Here is a 9,736-nt window from a genome sequence, read left to right as displayed (position 1 = left end):
TGGCTTTTGTCTTTTGTTGATGTAGTGTATCACGCTGATTTATTTGCATATGTTGAATCATCCTTGTGACCCTAGGATGAATTCAACTTGATCATGGTGTATGATCTTTTTTAACTGTTGCTGGGTTCAGTTTGCTAATATTTTGTTGAGAATTTTTACATCTATAGTCATCAAAGATATTGGCCTGTAATTTTCTTTTTTGGTGGTGTCTTTGTTTGTTTGTTTTGTTTTGTTTTTAAACAAGCTCTGGACAGTTTTGTTAAGGAAAAATTGTGCATGATTTACTATTCACCAGTCTGTTCTGGCATGCTTCTAATGATATCAGAATCACCTGGATCAATGATAGCCAGTGTGCATACTCTGTAGTATTTTCCACATTCTGTGCCCAATGTTATTGCCACTGTAGTGATGGATACCAGTTTTGGCCAACATGGCATAATACTCTATTTCAGATTCCTCAAGGCTGGGAAGTTGTTGGCAAGGATGACCAGTTTTGCTTTGCCTTGTCTGATCATTTTCAGAGTCTGCTTCTACCCCAGCAGGTACTTTCCACTCTTCATAATGAGTTGGAGCCTAGAGTTGATTGACTTCAGTGACTTTTTCATCTTCTTTGTGGCCACCATCTTCCTGCCTTAGGTGCGGAACTCCCCCAACCACGTGGAGCCGCCAAGATGGCTGGGGAGCAAGAAAGGTGTCTGGTTTTGATATCAGGGTGATGGTGGCTTCATAGAATATTTTGGGAGTGTTCCTGCCTCTTCAATCTTTTGGGAGAGTTTGAGAAGAATTGGTATAAGTTCTTCTTTGTATGTTTGGTAGAACTGCCCAGTGAAGCCTTATGGTCCTGGACTCTTGTTTGCAGGGAGGTGTTTTTTGGTTTTTTTTGTTTGTTTGTTTTTAATTATTACAGATTCTATTTCACTTCTAGTGATCAGTCTGTTCCAATTATCTATTTCTTCTTGGTTCAGTTTTGGTGGGCTGGATGTTTCTAGAAACTTGTCCATTTCTTCTAGGTTGTCCAATTTGTTGGCATAAAATTGTTCATAGTATTAGCTTATGTTTTTCTGTATTTCTAGGGTGTCGGTAGTTATTTCTCACATTTCATTTCTTATTTTGTTTATTTGGGTCATCTCTTCTTGGTGAGCCTGGCCAGAGATTTGTTGATTTACCCTTTGGTTTACCCTTTCAAAGAACCAGCTCTTGATTTTATTGATTTTCTATTGTTTTTCAGTCTCTATTTCCTGATCTGTATTGTTTCCTTCCCTCTACTGACTTTAGGTTTTGTTTGTTCTTCTTTTACTAATTCTTTGAGGTGGTAGGTTAGGTTGTCTGAGATTTTTCTTGTTTTTTGAGGAAGTCATGCATTGCTATGAACTTCCCTCTAAGGACTGCTTTTGGTGCCTCCCATAGATTTTGTATGGTTGTGTTTTCATCGTCATTTGTCTCAAGGTATTTTTTAATTTCCTCTTTGATTTCATCATTGACCCATTTGTTTTTTAGTAGCATGTTGTTTAGTCTCCACATAATCTTTTTTTTCTCATTTTCTGTGGTTGATTTCTAATTTCATGCCTTTGTGCTCAGAAAAGATGCTTGAAATAATTTCTATCCTCTTAAATTTGTTGAGGCTTGTTTTGTGCCCTAGAACATGGTCTACCCTAGAGAATGTTCCAATTGAACTTGAAAAGAATGTGTATTCTGGCTTTTGCTTTTTTTTTTCCTGGATGTAACATCTTGAAAATATCAATTAAGTCTAACTGTTCTATTGTGTCATTTAGATTGTTGCCCTATTAACTTTCTGTCTATAAGATCTGTCCATTGATATGAGTGGTGTGTTAAAGTCCCCTACTGTTATTGTATTCCTGTCAATTTCTCCTTTTATGTCTGTTAGTATTCGTTTTATGTATTCAGGTGCTCCTATATTGGGTGCATATATGTTAACAAGTATAATATCCTCCTCTTGTTTGACCCTTTTATCATTATATAGTGTCCTTCTTTATCTTTCTTCATGGCCTTTATTTTAATGTTGATGACTTTTTATGATCAGGCAATTATATCACTGTGAATTCTACAGAGGCTTTGGCTGCCCATCCTTTCTTGTCCTTATGAAAATGCAGTTATAACTCTGTGAAACCTTGAGAAACTTTAAGCTGCCCATTCTCATCTACCCTCAATGATGAGTGCGAGCAATCCATCAAGAAGGAGATTTTCATTGTGTTGAATTGGTGGTGGTCAACTTTGCCTCACTGCTTCCAGTCCCTCCTAAGTCTGGGAACTATGTTTCTCAGCATCACCTTCACGCTATAGACCCAGGCTATGGTTTACCAGTGAGAGGAACTCTTGTGAAAATTGGAAAGTAGAAACGATAAAGAAGCTATTATTGCTCAATACATCATGACAATCAGAGGGGCAGGCATCTAGTTCCAGACCACTCTGCAAACTCCAACTTTGTGGTATTTGAAGTTTCTTGGACTTCCCAGGATTGGCAGCTTCTTCACTCATTCCAAGCTTTCAGACTGATGTCACAGTGGCTGTTTCTCTGATCCTTCAGCTATATACTTCCAGGCCTTCACTCTCCTAATTCCCATTTTAACCCCTAATTGCTATATTAAACCTCTTATTTCCTTAATTCTTAGAGTTACTTTTAAAATTCCCAAACCAGACTGACAGATATTCTCAAAATTTCCAAGCAATAGCAATTGTGTTATCTCAAAAATGTATGTCAACCAAAATTATGTTGGCAAAAGTTATTACAAAAATGCATTTTGAACAGTGTGTCATTAATTATTAAGATACCACAAATGTTACCAGATTCTAGCCATAATTATTGCAATAGGTTGAAATACAAGCAAGGCACATTGAAGAGGCATCCTGACATCTCTCTCCCAAATGGGACTTTCTTTCAGATCATGATCATCTGACAAAAGATGTCATAGTACAGAGTTGAACCCTATGATATTACTGATACTTGATAATTTTGACCTACAGAAACAGAAATATCTTATGATTTAACCTAAGGCTATGATAATCTCTTCATTCTAATGGATTTTTAGTGGAACCTATATCATTTTTTCCCATATAGGAATGGTGACTTCTCTTCACAGAATCTATATTGTGTAAGAAGAGAATATTTGCTGAGGGTATGCATGAAGTTATAACTCCCTGAATTCAGATGAGAAGTCTGTGTCTTTGAACTCAAAGCAGCAGTGCCCTCAACCATAGATGATTTCATTTTTTAAATGTTAGGAAAATTTCTTCCTCAAAAATCCTAATATCTCATCAGATGTCTGTCCTACGTCAGGACAGACATCTGGCACCATTGACATTTTGACCCAGATAATTCTTGTTGTGAATGAGGGGTGGGAGGAGGGAGGGGGTGGGAGGGATCCTATGCATTGTAGAATGTTTAGCAGTATTCAGGCATCTACCCACCAGATGCCAGTAGCACCTCCCAGTTGTGACAACTAAAAGAGTAACCAGACATTGCCAAATGTTCCCCTGGGAGGAGGGTGGTAAATCATTCATGGTTGAGAAACACTCTCCTAGATAAAACAGAAATACGATGTTGGCAAGAGCTTAAGGTCTCTCTACCATCAGCTTGTATTTCAATATTCTACCTTACATTTGGTTTTTAATTCAAGATGGACTAAAATCCTTTCAACATTTCAGTAAGGATACTGAATGTTATCAAACTGTGGGATGTGCCAAAAAAAATTTTTTAAAGCGCATTGGCTATAAAGAATCGAAGGAGAGACCATGTTTAATTGTTTATGAGTAGCTGAGTAGCAATTTAGAGTGAGTTCACACTATATGCTGCTGCTGTTTATTTTTCTTTTACATTAGATATAATTTTCATCACTGGGAGATATTACATTGGGTATCAATAAAATATACTATACAATGAATGAGCATGTACTCAACAAAACATCCCTTAATTTTCAAATTCAGCTGTAAACTACTTCCACCTTGACTCACTGAAGCATAATACACAGGAATTCAAACAAAATGCCTAATACTGAATCACTGTGCTCCTAAAACAACACAAGCTTCAACTTGTTTGTTCTCTCTCCTCTTCTCCTGAACTTTATCTTATTTTCTGATGAATTTCAGGCTCACCAAGCAAAACATGTAGCACAAACTAACAGGGAAAACAATCACTGACCTAGCAAGTGAATAGCAACACACTACTAAATGGGGCCTCTTACACAGGGTAGTCCCCTAGCCTGGAGAAAGCAGGCATGTGAAAGCCCAGCTGGTCCTCTCATTTCAGCTGTATCAACAACTAGTACTATTACTACAGCAGAACAGGCTGTTCATGATTCATCTGGAATGTACTTCAGTTTTTAAATTTCACAAGGACCATATATATTCTCCTCAAATAGATAAAATCTACATTCTAACATCTTATTGGACACTTGTCTTTCTAAAATACTATGAACATAAACACACAAAAATCTAGCAAATCTAATAGTTCAGACTACTTTACCTAGAGGATATAATCCCTCTCATCATTTCATTGCTCCTATTACCCCAAGATCTCATCATCATCATGAAATGCCTTTATCACCATGAATTTGGCTCACCAAATTGGGCAATGAGGTTGAATGTCATTAGACTGATTAAGAAAAACAGTTTCCTTCACATTCAAGTAAATCTATGGAAGGAGACTTACACGCATTTGGCAATTTTGTCTGCTCAGGAATTCAGCCACAGCCATTTTCCTTGACCTTCTTCCCAAACCTCAGTGCCATCATGCTGACTTCCCTCCACACTCGCCAAAGAAAACCTTTACTATGGGAAAGTCTAGGTTGACTGGAGCTTTATGAAGATTATGCTGAACTTGAGACTCTTTTCCATACTATGTATTATCCTAGTCTAAGGAAAACTCAGAATCAACAATGAGAGAATATTTCTACCTTATAAATGGAAAGATTAAGAACTATTTAAGGCAAAATATTTAGCAATAACAACAAATATGCAAAAGCCTTGTCAGATGGGGTGGAAAATATTACTTCCATTTTAAAAATGAGAAAAATGAGGCTGTGAATGTGGTAAATATGAACACAATCACACTGCTAATGGGTAGGCAGAACTGGGGATACACACTTAGAAATTCTGGAAATGAGTCTAGCGCTACTCCTCCATATCATGCTGTAATAAAAATAAACAGATAGGGGACTTCCCTGGTGGCACAGTGAATCCGCCTGCCAACGCAGGGGACACAGGTTCGAATCCTGGCCTGGGAAGATCCCACATGCCGCAGAGCAACTAAGTCTGTGCACCACAACTACTGAGCCTGCACTCTAGAGCCCGCGAGCCACAACTACTGAGCCCACGTGCCACAACTACTGAAGCCCGCACACCTAGAGCCTGTGCTCTGCAACAAGAAGCCACCGCAATGAGAAGCCTACGCACCGCAATGAAGAGTAGCCCCCCACTCGCCCCAACTAAAGAAAGCCCGCACGCAGCAACAAAGACCCAACTAAGCCAAAAATAAACAAATAAATTTTTAAAAATAAATAAATAAATGGAGAGGTATGGTGCCATTGTAAATAAATATTGTATATATAGCAATAAGATTTCATACAACTCACTCACCACAAAAGAGAAAGAAACATATCCTGTTTGGATTTCCAAGGGGCATTATCTGAAAGAAAACATCAATTTACGCCTCCTTTTGTAGAGAAGAAATAATTGCATTCACGTAAGCTTAATTCCTGAGATTCTGACAGGGTATGAAGGTCATGAACAGACCAAGAAGTCAAAAACCCTAGAGAAGTGCAAATCAAAACTACAATGAGATATCATCTCACACCGGTCAGAATGGCCATCATCAAAAAATCTACAAACAATAAATGCTGGAGAGGGTGTGGAGAAAAGGGAACCCTCCTGAACTGTTGGTGGGAATGTAAATTGATACAGCCACTATGGAGAACAGTATGAAGGTTCCTTAAAAAACTAAAAGTAGAACTACCATATGACCCAGCAATCCCACTCCTGGGCATATACCCAGAGAAAACCATAATTCAAAAAGAGTCATGTACCAAAATGTTCATTGCAGCACTATTTACAATAGCCAGGACATGGAAGCAACCTAAGTGTCCATCGACAGATGAATGGATAAAGAAGATGTGGCACATATATTCAATGGAATATTACTCAGCCATAAAAAGAAACGAAATTGAGTTATTTGTAGTGAGGTGGATGGACCTAGAGTCTGTCATACAGAGTGAAGTAAGTCAGAAAGAGAAAAACAAATACCGTATGCTAACACATATATATGGAATCTAAAAAAAAAAAAAATGGTCATGAAGAACCTAGGGGCAAGATGGGAATAAAGACACAGACCTACTAGAGAATGAACTTGAGGATATGGGGAGGGGGAAGGGTAAGCTGTGACAAAGCGAGACAGTGGCATGGACATATATACACTACCAAACGTAAAATAGATAGCTAGTGGGAAGCAGCCGCATAGCACAGGGAGATCAGCTCGGTGCTTTGTGACCACCTAGAGGGGTGGGATAGGGAGGGTGCGAGGGAGGGAAACGCAAGAGGGAAGAGATATGGGAACATATGTATATGTATAACTGATTCACTTTGTTATAAAGCATAAACTAACACACCATTGTAAAGCAATTATACTCCAATAAAGATGTTAAAAAAAAACACACTGGAGGGTGATAACTGAATCAGTGGTACACACACACACACACGCACACACACACACACACACATATACTGGTATCATTTTTCTATTCTATCTGAGAAAGAAAAAAGTCAGAGAATATTTTACTTTGGAAAGAATATACTGAGAACAAAAACAATTTCTAAAAAACTTGTTCGTGGCTCACTGACTTCTGGAATATTCTAAAAATCTAAACTCCAATAAACCTTTTAATCCATAGTAATGCCCTCCTCCATCAAAAGAAGATGAAGCCTACAGGAAATACTGACATGGATAAGCATACAATGCTACAGCTCTCTGTGAAAATATGAAGTACCTGTTATCTGAGTGGGATCTCTCTTTCCAGAACACTAAGATTCTTTCAAGACCCAGACAAAACTGTTGTTTGTTGCTTTGCTTGAGGTTTGAATCACTCACTAATCTTCAAAAAAAAAAAAAGCACCACAAATATATTAACATAAGGCTTTATGCTATTAATTCAGTAGCATATTCAGTGATCTGTGATCATTGGCGATCCTTGCCCCATTCAGGAAACGAGAAAACAGAGCAACTATATCTCAAAAAATGGTTGTTGCAAAAGGAGCTGAGAAGAACTTTTAATAAGCGGATTCATGGCAGAAAGATTATATAATGGTTCAGAGCAAAGCTATCCACCCCAAGACTAGAAAAGATACTCCAGATTAATGGGATTGCGGGAAACCTCTATGAAAAACATCGACTAAATATAGTCAGTGTTGCATCACTCAGAAAGGTTAGACTTGAGCCTTACATTTCTACCAAGTTCAGCCTCATCTTGATGGTGGGGTGTGAAGGGAAATCCTGATAAATTTGAGATCCAAGAGCAGAGGGAAGCTGCACTCCCTTTTCCAGAACACTGTAGCGAGGTGGCAAGCGTAAAGAGATTTAGAAATATTTGCACCGGGTGTCTAGGCCAATGGGACTGAGAGCTCGCAGAGTAACTGTGCCCAAAGGTGGAAAAGAACAAGAAGATAATTTCCATGCATCCACAGTGGCGTAGAAAGAACCAAACTGAAGATGGCTTGTAGCTGGGAGTGGGACTTAGCTATGACTCATGGGGACCAATGAACAGATGGGAATAAAGACAACTTAGAAGATGCCAACTTGCATAGACAGTATATGATCTCCCTGTAATTAGACTGAACCCTGAAAGAAGAATAAGGATAGAGGGAAGAAAGTGAATGAATTAGGATAAATTTCCACTAGCCAGCAGAAATAAGTAAAATAAATAAAGTTCTTTCACCTTTCCAGGACACATGAACACATGGACTGTTTTTTACCTGCCACACAAGCTCCACTGCAAAACAGATTAGTTCTGCACAAACTGCAAAATTGCAAAATAATAATCAGCAGCTGCACAAACATCCATATCCTCATTTCTAGCCCAGAAAATAAGGTCTTTTAGACTGATATCAAATTAAGGAAACTTTCTTTTTTTTTTATTTTTGAATTTTATTTTATTTATTTTTTTATACAGCAGGTTCTTATTAGTTATCCATTTAATACATATTAGTGTATATATGTCAATCCCAATCTCCGAATTCATCACACAACCACCATACCTGGGCCACTTTCCCCTCTTGGTGGCCATACGTTTGTTCTCTACATCTGTGTCTCAATTTCTGCCCTGCAAACCGGTTCATCTGTACCATTTTTCTAGGTTCCACATATATGCATTAATATACAATATTTGTTTTTCTTTCTGACTTACTTCACTCTGTATGACAGTCTGTAGATTCATCCACGTCTCTAAAAATGACCCAGTTTCGTTACTTTTTATGTCTGAGTAATATTCCATTGTATATATGTACCACATTTTCTTTATCCAGTCATCTGTTCATGGGCATTTAGGCTGCTTCCATGACTTGGCTATTGTAAATAGTGCTGCAGTGAACACTGGGGTGCATGTGTCTTTTTGAATTATGGTTTTCTCTGGGTATGTGCCCAGTAGTGGGATTGCTGGGTCATTATGGTAATACTATTTTTAGTTTTTTAAGAAACCTCCATAGTGTTCTCCATAGTGGCTGTATCAATTTACATTCCCACCAACAGGGCAAGTGGGTTCCCTTTTCTCCACACCCTCTCCAGTATGTGTTGTTTGTAGACTTTCTGATGATGCCCATTCTAACTGGTGTGAGGTGATACCTCATTGTAGTTTTGATTTGCATTTCTCGAATAATTAGTGATGTTGAGCACCTTTTCATGTGCTTCTTGGCCATCTGTATGTCTTCTTTGGAGAAATGTCTATTTAGGCCTTCTGCCCATTTTTGGATTGGGTAGTTTGTTTTTTTAATATTGAGCTGCATGAGCTGTTTATATATTTTGGAGATTAATCCTTTGTCCGTTGATTTGTTTGCAAATATTTTCTCCCATTCTGAGGGTTGTCTTTTCGTCTTGTTTGTAGTTTCCTTTGCTGTGCAAAAGCTTCTAAGTTTCATTAGGTCCCATTTGTTTATTTTTGTTTTTATTTCCATTACTCTAGGAGGTGGATCAAAAAAGATCTTGCTGTGATTTACGTCAAAGGGTGTTCTTCCTAAGTTTTCCTCTAAGAGTTTTATAGCGTCCAGTCTTACATTTAGGTCTCTAATCCATTTTGAGTTTATTTTTGTGTATGGTGTTAGGGAGTGTTCTAATTTCATTCTTTTACATGTAGCTGTCCAGTTTTCCCAGCACCACTTATTGAAGAGACTGTCTTTTCTCCATTGTATATCCCTGCCTCCTTTGTCATAGATTCGTTGACCATAGGTGCGTGGGTTTATCTCTGGGCTTTCTATCCTGCTCCACTGATCCTTATTTCTGTTCCCGAGCCAGCACCACACTGTCCTGATCACTGCAGACCTGCAGTACAGTCTGAAGTCAGGGAGTCTGATTCCCCCAGCTCCTCCCCCCTCCCTCAAGACTGCATTGGCCATTCGGGGTCCCCCATGTCTCCATACAAATTTTAAGATTTTTTTGTTCTAGTTCTGTAAAAAATGCCATTGGTATCAAATTAGGGAAACTTTATGGGAAAAAATCTTTAACAATAATTTTGAAAGTTAA

General features: G+C 38.2%; 1 pseudogene; it reads right to left on the bottom strand.

Moving 5' to 3' along the window:
* Window positions 1-265: 265 nt before the first annotated feature.
* Window positions 266-623, bottom strand: LOC137757266 (large ribosomal subunit protein eL30 pseudogene; annotated as a pseudogene).
* Between the last annotated feature and the right edge of the window lie 9,113 nt (window positions 624-9,736).

Source organism: Eschrichtius robustus, chromosome X, assembly GCF_028021215.1.
Source record: "Eschrichtius robustus isolate mEscRob2 chromosome X, mEscRob2.pri, whole genome shotgun sequence".
NCBI lineage: Eukaryota > Metazoa > Chordata > Mammalia > Artiodactyla > Eschrichtiidae > Eschrichtius > Eschrichtius robustus.
The sequence above is the reverse complement of the archived record's forward strand: the minus strand, read 5'-3'. Positions and strand labels throughout refer to the sequence as shown.